Source organism: Cicer arietinum, chromosome 4 (genome assembly GCF_000331145.2).
Source record: "Cicer arietinum cultivar CDC Frontier isolate Library 1 chromosome 4, Cicar.CDCFrontier_v2.0, whole genome shotgun sequence".
NCBI lineage: Eukaryota > Viridiplantae > Streptophyta > Magnoliopsida > Fabales > Fabaceae > Cicer > Cicer arietinum.
In genome coordinates, this window is record NC_021163.2 from 21,782,067 (window position 1) to 21,793,696 (window position 11,630).

The window sequence follows — 11,630 nt, forward strand, 5'->3', positions numbered from 1 at the left end:
CAGCATTCGCCACTGTTGAAACGCGCCCAAGCGCATCCAAGCGCGCCTGGGGCGCGATAACCGCACCAGCAACCATAAAAACAGGGATTTTTACTGTTTTATGATCTTTTTTTGACTCTGGGGAACTTGGGAGACTTGTGCCCTAGCATAGAAACTCAAAGACGGCCGTTTCTAACGCCATTGAAGCAGTTTTATCAAGAATCATCCATGAATCATTCTTGTAATTCTTCTTTAATCCTTATCTTTTGTATCTCTGTCATGAGTAACTAAACCCTATTTGTTAGGGATGAGTGTAACCAGATGAAACCCTTATTTTTCTGATTTGATTTCTAGTTATATGAATGAGTTTATTGAATTGTTTTTCTGATCTCTGTGCTTAATGCTTTTTATTGCTTGATCAACATTAAAATGTTCTACGATTTGTATTTTGAAACGGAAGTGGACTTTACGAATGCTTGAAATGAGAAATTCATGAATTTGTAGTCTAGGGATAGATGCAGGTCATGAAACCAATTAAATTAGTTGCAAAGCAATAATTTACAAGAGAATTTCTATACGGTAATGCTTAATTCTAATCTTAAATCCACTAAGGAATTAGGGGTTACTTTGGAATTAAAGGTTCTGTCACTAAGACATTAGGGCAAGAATAATAAAGAGAATTCGGTAATAATTTAATAAAGGAATTCAGTAACTAGGATCAAATTAGACACCAAGGTTGGATTCGAAGTGAAACTCATCCCTGACATTTTTCTCATTATAAAAGATCAATTTTATTATTGTTGTTAATTTCAAATATTATTTCAATCAACTTGGGAACCTTTTTGTTCAATTTTAGTAATCAAATATAATTCAATAGTAAAACGCAATCCTTGAGTTCGACACTCGGTACTACCGTTTTATTATTACTTGCAACGATTCAGTACACTTGCTGAAACGCAATCAATGGACTTGACTTTGAATGCATTCCCCTAAGATGTGACAATACTAGTGCTATCAATATCACAAAGAATCCAATCATGCATTCTCGAGTCAAACATATAGACATACACCATCACTTTATGCGTGATGATGTTCTCAAGGGAAATGTTGAAAGTTACATTTGTGGATACACATAATCAACTAGAAAATTTCTTCATAAAGCCTTTTCCTAAAGATTCATTCTTTAAGATACGAAGAGAACTTGACATTCTAAATGAAAATAATCTCTAATACAAGGTATTGATACTTTGTAAGTCACTTCTTTTCAAAATCTTGAATCTTCACTAGATAAGTTGATAGAATTGAATCTTTGATGTATGAATACGTGATTTCTCAATATGATCATGTCTTTTAAATATTGTATTTCAGTAAAAATTCGACTTAAAAAATAGTTTTTTTTCATCGTAGTCGAATACACGTAGTCTGCATTCGATTACATGTTTCCATAAAATTATGTATCCGACTACAACCAGAGTGTAGCCGAATATATATTCGAATTTTTCCCTATATATATATGTGTGTGTGTGTGTGTGTGTGTGTGTGTTTTCACGTTTTTATGTCACTTTCTTAAAACTTCAGTAACCGAATACATATATTCATCCACTTACATTACTCCAAAACTTCATCCAATCTTACATGCAAACATTTCCCAAATCTGATAAGTTCATCTTCTTCAATCTTTACCATGGATGCACGGAAATGAGGTTCACAAACCTAGCATGCTTCAGTGGGTCCTTCAAAAAGGAGGGCTAAAAATGACAATGTTGTAGACCTGTCCAGATTACTTCATTCACCCGAAGAAATCAACCGACTAAAAACTTACTACTTGGATAAAAAGTTGATCACTCCAAAATATGGTACATTTGATTCCTTCTCAACTTTTAAATTTCATGAGCTACTTAGGGCACCACATTTGGAAGCATTCATTAGTTATAACGGCCCAATCTATGCTAACTTAGTTAGAGTGTTTTACTGCAACCTTAAGAAAGATGGACTTAAGTTGGTATCTCAAGTAAAAGGAAAATATATTGTGTTAGATATTCAAATAATTGGACAAATTATGCAATTACCATATGAAGGTCAAAAACTTAGGCCTGGAAATTTGTGAGTGGGAAAATGTGACCAAATATGATACTTATGTGTCATTGTGCCGTTTTGACAAAAACCCCCTGGAAAGAAAATGGGCACATGCTTGTTCTGAATTTGTTAGGCAACGGTACGGTGGTGGAACTTTGACTGTTGAAAACATGTTGCTGCATTATTTCCTCAGTTACATTCTGGTTCCGAAGGCATGAAATTATTCTCAACTGATTGAATTTGAGATTCACATTATGTTCTTTCTGCTAGAAGGAACTGATCTCAATTAGTCATATTTTGTCCAATCTGTTGTGTTTGCTTGCATGAATGCCATAGGTTTTCCATATGCAAAAGAGATCACCAAGATTTTGGATCATTTTCAAGTGGACTTTTCTGGTGAAGTAATGTATACACCTTCAAAAGAAAATGTGTTGGACTTAAATGTGATGCCTAATATGAAGATTGTGTGGAGCGAGCAACTTCATGCTTATGTCCACAAAAGTGATCTTGGACAATCATCTACAGCTGCCCAAGATGAAGAAGAAGCAGAAGAAACGGCATCAGACGATGATCACGTTTCAAATCGCATGGTAATGGAAAAGCTCAACTCCCTTCAATCCTTCGTCACCGAAAAATTTCAAACTATGGACATATCCATTAACAACATATTCCAAAACATTGAGAAAACCCTTTCTTGTAACCAAGAGTTTATGTTGAATGAACTAAATGGTTTGTCCCTTAAGATTGACCAAATTCAAAACCAAAAGGATGATACTATGTAGTTTGTTGTTGTAGTTTATGTTATTTTCTTTAAATGATTAATGTTGTTTTGTTCATCATTATATATAACTTAGACATTTTATTCTTAAATTATGGTTTTTCTCATATTATATTCTATCATGTGTGATGTTTTTAGTCCCTTTATATATACTTTAGATACTTGTGGTATGTGTGAATATTTGTTTGTTATTTTTCTTCCTTTTTTATCAGGTCAAAAGGGGGAAAAATTGATATGTATTTTATTGTTGTTAAAATTTTTAGGTTTTCAAAACTTTCAACACATGATGGCATGAACTCAAATTCAAAGAAGGTGTAACCATGCATTAAGAGGGGGGGGGGGGGAGAAATCAAACTCTTTGAAATTTCAACAACAACAAGGTTTTGTCATCATCAAAAAGGGGAAGAATGTAAATATGCATAAATTTATGCTTTTGATGAAGACAAAGACTAAGTAAAGTGATCACGTTGCAAGTTCAAAGTGAAGTCAACCATTGTCAATATGCTAGAAGACTTATAGTTTAAGGTACATAATGCAATTTAACATTGTTATATTTCAAATCCACATGATAACTTTCTACTTTAACATATGCATCAAAAAGAATTAAAAAAAAATGTCAAAATGCATGAACAAATATTTGGAAAATCAAATTTTAACAAAGTCAAGTTTGTATTCAACTTCATATAAGTTTAGCCAAATACAAATGAAGTCAGAAGCAAAAACTTCACATCTGTATTCAACTACAGGATGTTGTAGCCGAATACAACCCCAAGTCAGAAGCAAAAACTTCACATTGGTATTCGACTACAAGATGTAGTAGCCGAATACAAATATCAAGTTAGTAGTTAAAATTGCACTTTTGTATTCGACAACAACATGTTGTAGCCGAATTCAAAATTAAGTCAATGGAAAAATTCAGTCATATGTATTCGACTACAAGGATTTGTGTTCAAATACAAGATTGAAAATTTGAAATAAATCTGAATGTTAAAGAAGTGTATTCAACTACACAAGATACAAATGTGAAAGGTTCTCTATTGTACTTGAAATTATATTAGACTATTATCATTGTACAAGAAAGCATCAAATGTTATACCCTTTTGATTAAAGTCAAAATCATTATTGTAAATTAACTAAGTTATTGTGTTGTTTGAAGAAAGTGGTGTATTTTCTTCAAGCAGTGTAAAATAAGATAGCGGTGTGCTATCTTAGACAGATTGTTAGGAGTTTGTAACTGAAGTCTTAGAGTTAGACTTGTACTTATTCTTACAATATTTGAAAATTTCTTGTTATGTGCAGGAGGACTGGACGTACCCTTGGTTGTGAGGGGAACCAAAATGAATTCTGTGTGTTTTTTATTTTTATACCATTTACATTTTACTATACTCTAATCATAGTCAGAAAAATAATCCACTAAGTCTCTAAAAACCAGAAAATTTATAAACGCCTAATTCATCTGTCCTCTTAGGTGCGCCTCTGTACTAACAAAAAAAACATGTAGGATTTTATCTCATGGATAATTTTGTAATTTATACAATCTAAAAATATAAAAACAATTGCTATAGAATATTTAAAAATTACAAAAATAAAAAATTTAATGATAATTTATTTTTAAATATAATCACTATTGATTTTTTTTTTGTCTGGATACAAATCTTTTCTTAAAAATAAAAGAAATTGGATTTTGTACCCCCTCAATTTAAATTATACCCCCAAAATGTTAAAAATCCAAATATGATCCTTTAATTTTCATTAAATTAATGGTAATACAAAATGACTCTAAAATTTCACCCCATCGCCAAGATTTTCGGTAAGTAATTTTTTTCTTCAAAATATTTGATACAAACTTTATAACTACCGGAAATTTAACGCACAAAATTACCGGTAGTAGAAATTATTTATTGAAAATTTCGCCAACAATATTTCTGGTACATTATTTATACTATCAAAATTGTGTCCCTTGAAATTTCAAGTAATTAATTTTACTCTACCGGAAATTTGTGCTTTGAAATTTCCAGTAGTTAATTTTACTCTATTGAAAATTTCAAATTTTGAAATTTCCGATACGTATTATTATTTTTTTAAAGATTTTTTTAACTTTTTTTTTTGAAGGATGAAAAAAACACCATTATGTATAGATTTGTCTGAACCAGTCACAATAATCAAATTTTTTAGCCACGAGAAGTTGTCATATCATGGGCAAGAGAGGTTGACCGACAAAATGAATTAGCTATTATCATTACTTGCTCTAACATAGAGACCATAAAGAGATAAGTTAAATAAAAGTAACTCAAGAACTTCAACTAAAATGTGTGGTTGTCTATTTAAACTTAGATCGACGAAAGCTCTCCTGTTAGATTGTGTAGAAGATCAAACTCGAGAATGTTCAACGGTGTTTTTCGCTACTCTACTCCTCATTGATAATATTGGAACATAAGTATGTTATTGTGTGAATTTAATAATTTGTTGAAGTCCCACATTGGAAAGAAATATTTTTTATAAATTTAAGTGGAAAGAAACTTGTTTTAAAATTCAAGTCGCACATTGGAAAGAAATATTTTGAGTAAATTCAAGTGGAAAGAGACATGTTTTCTAAAATTAAAGTCCCACATTGGAAATTGTTTTTTTTTTGAAATCTCACATTGGAAACTCTAATATTTTGAGTAGTTTCAAATCTATATATACTAAAGTCCCATATTGATTAGAAAATAAATGTGAGTTTACTTCCATCACTATATAATGAGCTTCAAACTATTGTGAAAAGTACACCAAAGTTGGACGATTTTCTCAACTTTCTCTTTTCTCCCTCTTATATTCTGCTCGCCTAATTTTCGAGCCACTTCTCTTCTTTCTTTTTGTCCCTTCGGTTTTTAGAGCGGCTATTATGCCGCAGTCCCTTCAGTTTTTTAGAGCGATTACTATACCACAGTCCCTTCAGTTTTAAGAGTGGTTGTTATACCATAGTTCCTTCGGTCTTTAGAGCGGTTGTTATGTCGTAGTCCAATTATGTTTTTAGAGCGGTTGTTATGTCGTAGTCCATTTGTTTTTTTAGAGCAGTTGTTATTCCATAATTATGACTGGTCATAGTACCATATTGCGAATAACTTTAATCATCATATTAAGAGTGGTTTTAACCGCCATATTGAGAGTGGCTTTAACCGCCATATTGAGGGTGTAATTCTAGAACGGTTTTCTACAGTGCAGTGGAACTCCGATACGGTGGATTTGGGTTGTTTTATCCTGGGGACTTCATGGTTGATAGTCTGCCTTGCACAATTTGGACAGTGCCGCGAAACATCTTAAAGAGAGCGACCTAGTCAGCAACTCAACCCAGTAATATCTTCGGTTGCATAAATTGTGATTTTTAAATAGTTTTCTTAAACTCAAAATACTACAATTTTAAGACGTTTCTTTCTGCCATGTCAACCGAAGAAATTACTGAATTTGGTTTTGTTGCCTGTGATTTTAATAAACTGTTTCAGTTTAAAGCAAACAGAAAAGGATAAGAAAGCTGGAGAATTAACCCATGGGAAAATAATGAAAAGATTTATATTCTTAATAGACTTGCTGATAATCTGTATAACGGCTACAATTCCAGCAATACTGTTGGAGATATGAGAGATGCTTTGAATGAGTACGTAGTGAGCTGCTACCTAGAGTACCAGATGACTGATGACAGATTCGTGGAGGCACACTCCCGTAAAATTCAGAAGTTAACTCATGGGATCATCTATTAAGGTACGTCACTCATGACATATTTAAATTAAGTGTTGAAATTTAATATGTCTCTTTATGTTTGATTGTTGAAATCAATAAAATGTATCTTTTTGCATACATGTTTGACATGCTATACTATGTGATGTAAACACATTTGATTTCAACATTTGATTTCAAAATTAAGTAACTTAGGTTTAATTCCAAAGTTATTGTTAAATGATTTTGAAAAATGTGATTTTTGTAGTCAAGCTAAAATAAAAAATAGTTCACATAATTTGTAGTTAGAGAATCTGAGTCTTTAGATTTATTACACTTTGATATATGTGAACTTGATGAGACGTTAACAAGAAATGACAAATAAAAATGAAACGTTTGACATGTTAAAAATCTTTGTAACTGAAATTAAAATCAATTTAGTAGAAAGATGAAAAAGTTTCAAGTATGATTCTAGTTTGTTTAAATAAGTTTTGTAAATTGTTTGAAATTATATGTGGAACAACTGCACCATAATTGCTTGTAGTGAATGGTAAAGTTGAAGAAAAAAAAAAGGAATAGAACTCTTATTGAACTAGTTGTTGCTAGTATGCTTAACTATATTGTTGCATCTAATTGGTGTGCATAAAATATATTGCTTATTTGTTATGTTTTGAATAGAGTTCTTAAATCTAAAAAAAAAAAAACATCTCCTTATGAGATAGTGAAGAAAAGACAATCGAACTTGTCTTATTTTCAAACATGGGGTGGTATGACTTATGTCAGAATCCCCGATCCCGAGCGAATTAAATTCGCCAGTAGAGCCTATGAATGAGAATTCATTGGGTATGCGGTAAAGAACAAAGCGTATAGGTTTTATGACCTAAATGCAAAAGTGATCATAGAGTCAAATGATGTGGACTTCTATGAAAATAAATTCCCTATAAAATGGAGAAATAGTGGGGGCAGCGAACCAAGGTGAAACAGAAACTCGAAGAAGTAAGAGAGTCATAGTTGCTAAAGATTATGGACTAGAATATATGGCCTATAATTTAGAAGAGGATCCTGTAAATCTTAAAGAAACTTTGTCACCATTGGATGCAGATCTATGGCAAGAAGCTATAAACGATGAAATGGATTCACTAGAGTCTAACAAGACCTGACATTTAGTAGACTTGCCTCCTGGTTGCGAACTAATAGGTTGTAAATGGATTTTGAAAAAGAAACTAAAACCCGATGGATCTATTGATAAGTACAAGGCACACCTTGTAGCTAGAGGTTTTAGACAAAGAGAAAATATAGATTTCTTCGACACTTTCTCACCAGTCACTAGACTAACACCCATTAGGGTGCTTATATCACTTGCGACTATTCATAACCTGGTGATACACCATATGGATGTTAAAACAACTTTTTTTAAATGGTGACTTGGAAGAAGAAATTTATATGGAACAATCTGAAGGTTTTGTAATTCATGGACAAGAAGACAAGGTATGTAAGTTAGATAAATCTCTATATGGTCTTAAACAAGCTCCTAAGAAATGGCATGAAAAGTTTGATAACTTGATTAAATCAAATGAGTTTAAAGTGAATGAAAGTGACAAATGTATTTACTACACATTTGAAAATGGCATTTGCACTATCATATGTCTCTATGTAGACGACATACTCATATTTGATTCAAACATTCATTCTGTAAAATTTTGAAATCATTGTTGTGTAACAACTTTGATATGAAATACTTCAGAGAAGCGAATGTAATCCTTGGAATCAAGATTACTAGGTCAGAAAATGGAATTTCTTTGGATCAATCTCACTATGTTGAAAAGATCCTAAAGAAATATAATTACTTTGACTCTAAACCTGCTTGCACACCATATGATCCAAGTGTGAAACTTTTCAAGAACTATGGTGAAGAGACAAACTGAATATGCGAGCATCATTGGCAACCTCAGGTATGCCATTGATTGTACTAGACTCGACATAGCCTACGTCGTGGGATTGTTGTGCAGGTTTACTAGTAGACCTAGTATGGAGCATTGACACGCTATCTAAAGGGTCATGAGATACCTTAAAAGGACCATGAGTCTCGGATTACATTATCAAAGGTTTTATGCCTTCCTTGAAGGATACAACGATGTTGATTGGAACACCTTATCAGATGACTCCAAAGCAACCACTGACTATATTTTAGTATAGCTAGTGGTGTTGTATCTTGGAAATCGAAGAACATACGATATTGGTTCAGTCCACTATGGAGTCTGAAATGATAGCACTAGCTACTACTAGTGAAGAAGCGAGCAGGTTGAGATGCTTGCTAGTTGAGATCCCTACATGGGAAAAACCTATGACATATGTGTCAATCCACTGCAATAGTACCGTGACTATTGCAAAGATTGAGAATCGTTATTACAACGATAAGAGACGACAAACTCATCGTAAGCACAACGTTGTTAGAGAGTTGCTTTCTAAAACAGTTGTTATAGTGGATCATGTATGCACTGATGAGAATTTAGCAAATCCTTTGACGAAAGGGTTAGCGAGAGAGAAAGTCATAAATGCATCTAAAAGGATATGACTAATACCTATAGAGTCACTCATGATGGTAACCCGACCTAAAAGACTGAAGATCCCAAGAATTAGGTTCAATGGGTAATAATAAGTCTTGAAGTGATATGAGATGAACATGCTATTAAAAATTAGAGAAGCATGATTCCTGAAGTGATGATAGGATGAGGTAATAGAAACTCTTAATGAGATATATACTCTACATGGAGGGGGTACTTAGCTACATGAGTACTCTTGATAGACTCACCTATGTGAATGTGGAAGTGGGGCCGCTTCCTATAGAATTTGGAGGCAGAATTCCTAGAGCGTTCACTATACTGGGATACACGTGCAGGGCCATTAATGCACATGCTTTAGAGAATACACCCTACGAAAAGATTATGTCTGGGTTTGATGTCAAAGATAGAGTTCAAGACTACGAGTCACTCTTGTTGAATCTAAATCTTACTTACTATACAAAGGTTCAACTCAAGAGACACTTTGTTTATGCACGATCTTATAGAAGCGTTTGACGCTATTTCATAAACATTTTTTTAAATTCAAGTGGGGGATTGTTGGAACATAAGTATGTTATTGTGTGAATTTAATAATTTGTTGAAGTCCCACATTGGAAAGAAATATTTTTTGTAAATTTAAGTGGAAAGAATCTTGTTTTAAAATTCAAGTCCCACATTGGAAAGAAATATTTTGAGTAAATTCAAGTGGAAAGAAACATGTTTTCTAAAATTCAAGTCTCACATTGGAAATAATTTTTTTTTGAAATCTCACATTGGAAAACTCTAATATTTTGAGTAGTTTCAAATCTATACATACTAAAGTCCCACATTGGTTAGAAAATAAATGTGAGTTTACTTCCATCACTATATAATGAGCTTTAAACTATTGCGAAAAGTACACCAAAGTTGAATGTTTTTCCCAACTTTCTCTTTTCTCCCTCTTATATTTTGCTCGCCTAATTTTCGAGCCAATTCTCCTATTTCTTTATGTCCCTTCAGTTTTTAGAGCGGTTGTTATGCTGCAGTCCCTTCGGTTTTTTAGAGAGGTTATTATACCGCAGTCCCTTCGGTTTTTTAGAGCGGTTATTATACCGCAATCCCTTCAGTTTTTAGAGCGGTTGTTATACCGTAGTCCCTTCAATCTTTAGAGCAGTTGTTATGTTGTAGTCCATTTGTTTTTTAGAGTGGTTGTTATGTCGTAATTATGAGTGGTCGTAGTACCATATTGCGAATGACTTTAATCGTCATATTAAGAGTGGTTTTAACCGCCATATTGAGAGTGACTTTAACCGCCATATTGAATGTGTAATTCTAGAACGGTTTTCTACTGTGCAGTGGAACTTCGAACAGTGAATCTGGGCTGTTTTATCCTGGAGATTTTGTGGTTGATAGTTTGCCTTGCACAATTTGGGCAGTGCCGCGAAAAGTCTTAAAGAGAGCGACCTAGTATGTGAATCAACCCAATAATATCTTCGTGGACATAAATTGTGTTTTTTAAATAGTTTTCTTAAACTCAAAATACAATAGAAAATAAATTGAATATGAAGTAAACATAATTTTTTTATAAAAACAAAAACTGAAACCAAAATTTCAAGAAGGATGAAATTTTCAGTAGTTATTTTTCGATAACGAAAATTTTGTTTTTAAAATTTCTTGCAGTCATTTTTTTTTTTTGGGAACAATTTTTTTTATTTTTGATCATTCAAGAACATTAAATCTTCTGCATGAGAAAAAAAAAAAAAAAAAGAACATTAAAATTGAGCAAGCATGCTCTGTCACAAGATCCTCCTTGGTATCAAGATTTTGAAAGAAACTTTTTACCTTTTGTTACAATGATGGAGTTATATAAGATTTTGTAATTTTCATTCCAACAAAATTTTCCTTGTCTGGTTTATGATTGAGATATCTACCTGTTTTCTAATTCTTGATTATTTAAGAGCATTGAATCTTCAAGCTTCAGATAAAATGGAACCTAAAATGAGCAAAATGCTTTGTCCTAAAAGCCTGTTTTGTACCAAGATTCTTAGTGTTTTTTTTTTTTTTGTTTGCTACGTTAATGGAGTTTCAACTATTTCAGAATTTTAATTCCAAAAAATTTTGAAAGACAACTTTTTTGTTTGTTGTGGTAATTTTAACTTATGTGCATTAATGCCTGTTGGAATACTCATTTCTCATTCTTGATTAGTCAAGAACATTCAATCTTAAATCTTGGGAACCAACTTTCTCATTCTTGATTTTTCAAAAATATTCATTCAATCTTCTGCTTGGGAAAACAAATCTTAATTGAGCAAACATTCAATCTTCTGTTTGAGTCAAAAAAGACGGTGAATACACGATCCTAGTACCACCTAACCCAAAATGCTGGAATCGATGGATACGTTATGTTCCAATTTTTTATTTAAGTAATGGATGCCTCAATGACTATAGAGTGGAAATGCATTATGAACTCTTTGTGCATAATGTAGGAAATACAAGTGTGCTTTGTGACTTGATAAGTGAAATTATTTTCTTTTCATTATTTCAAAATGGGTGGTATACATGAG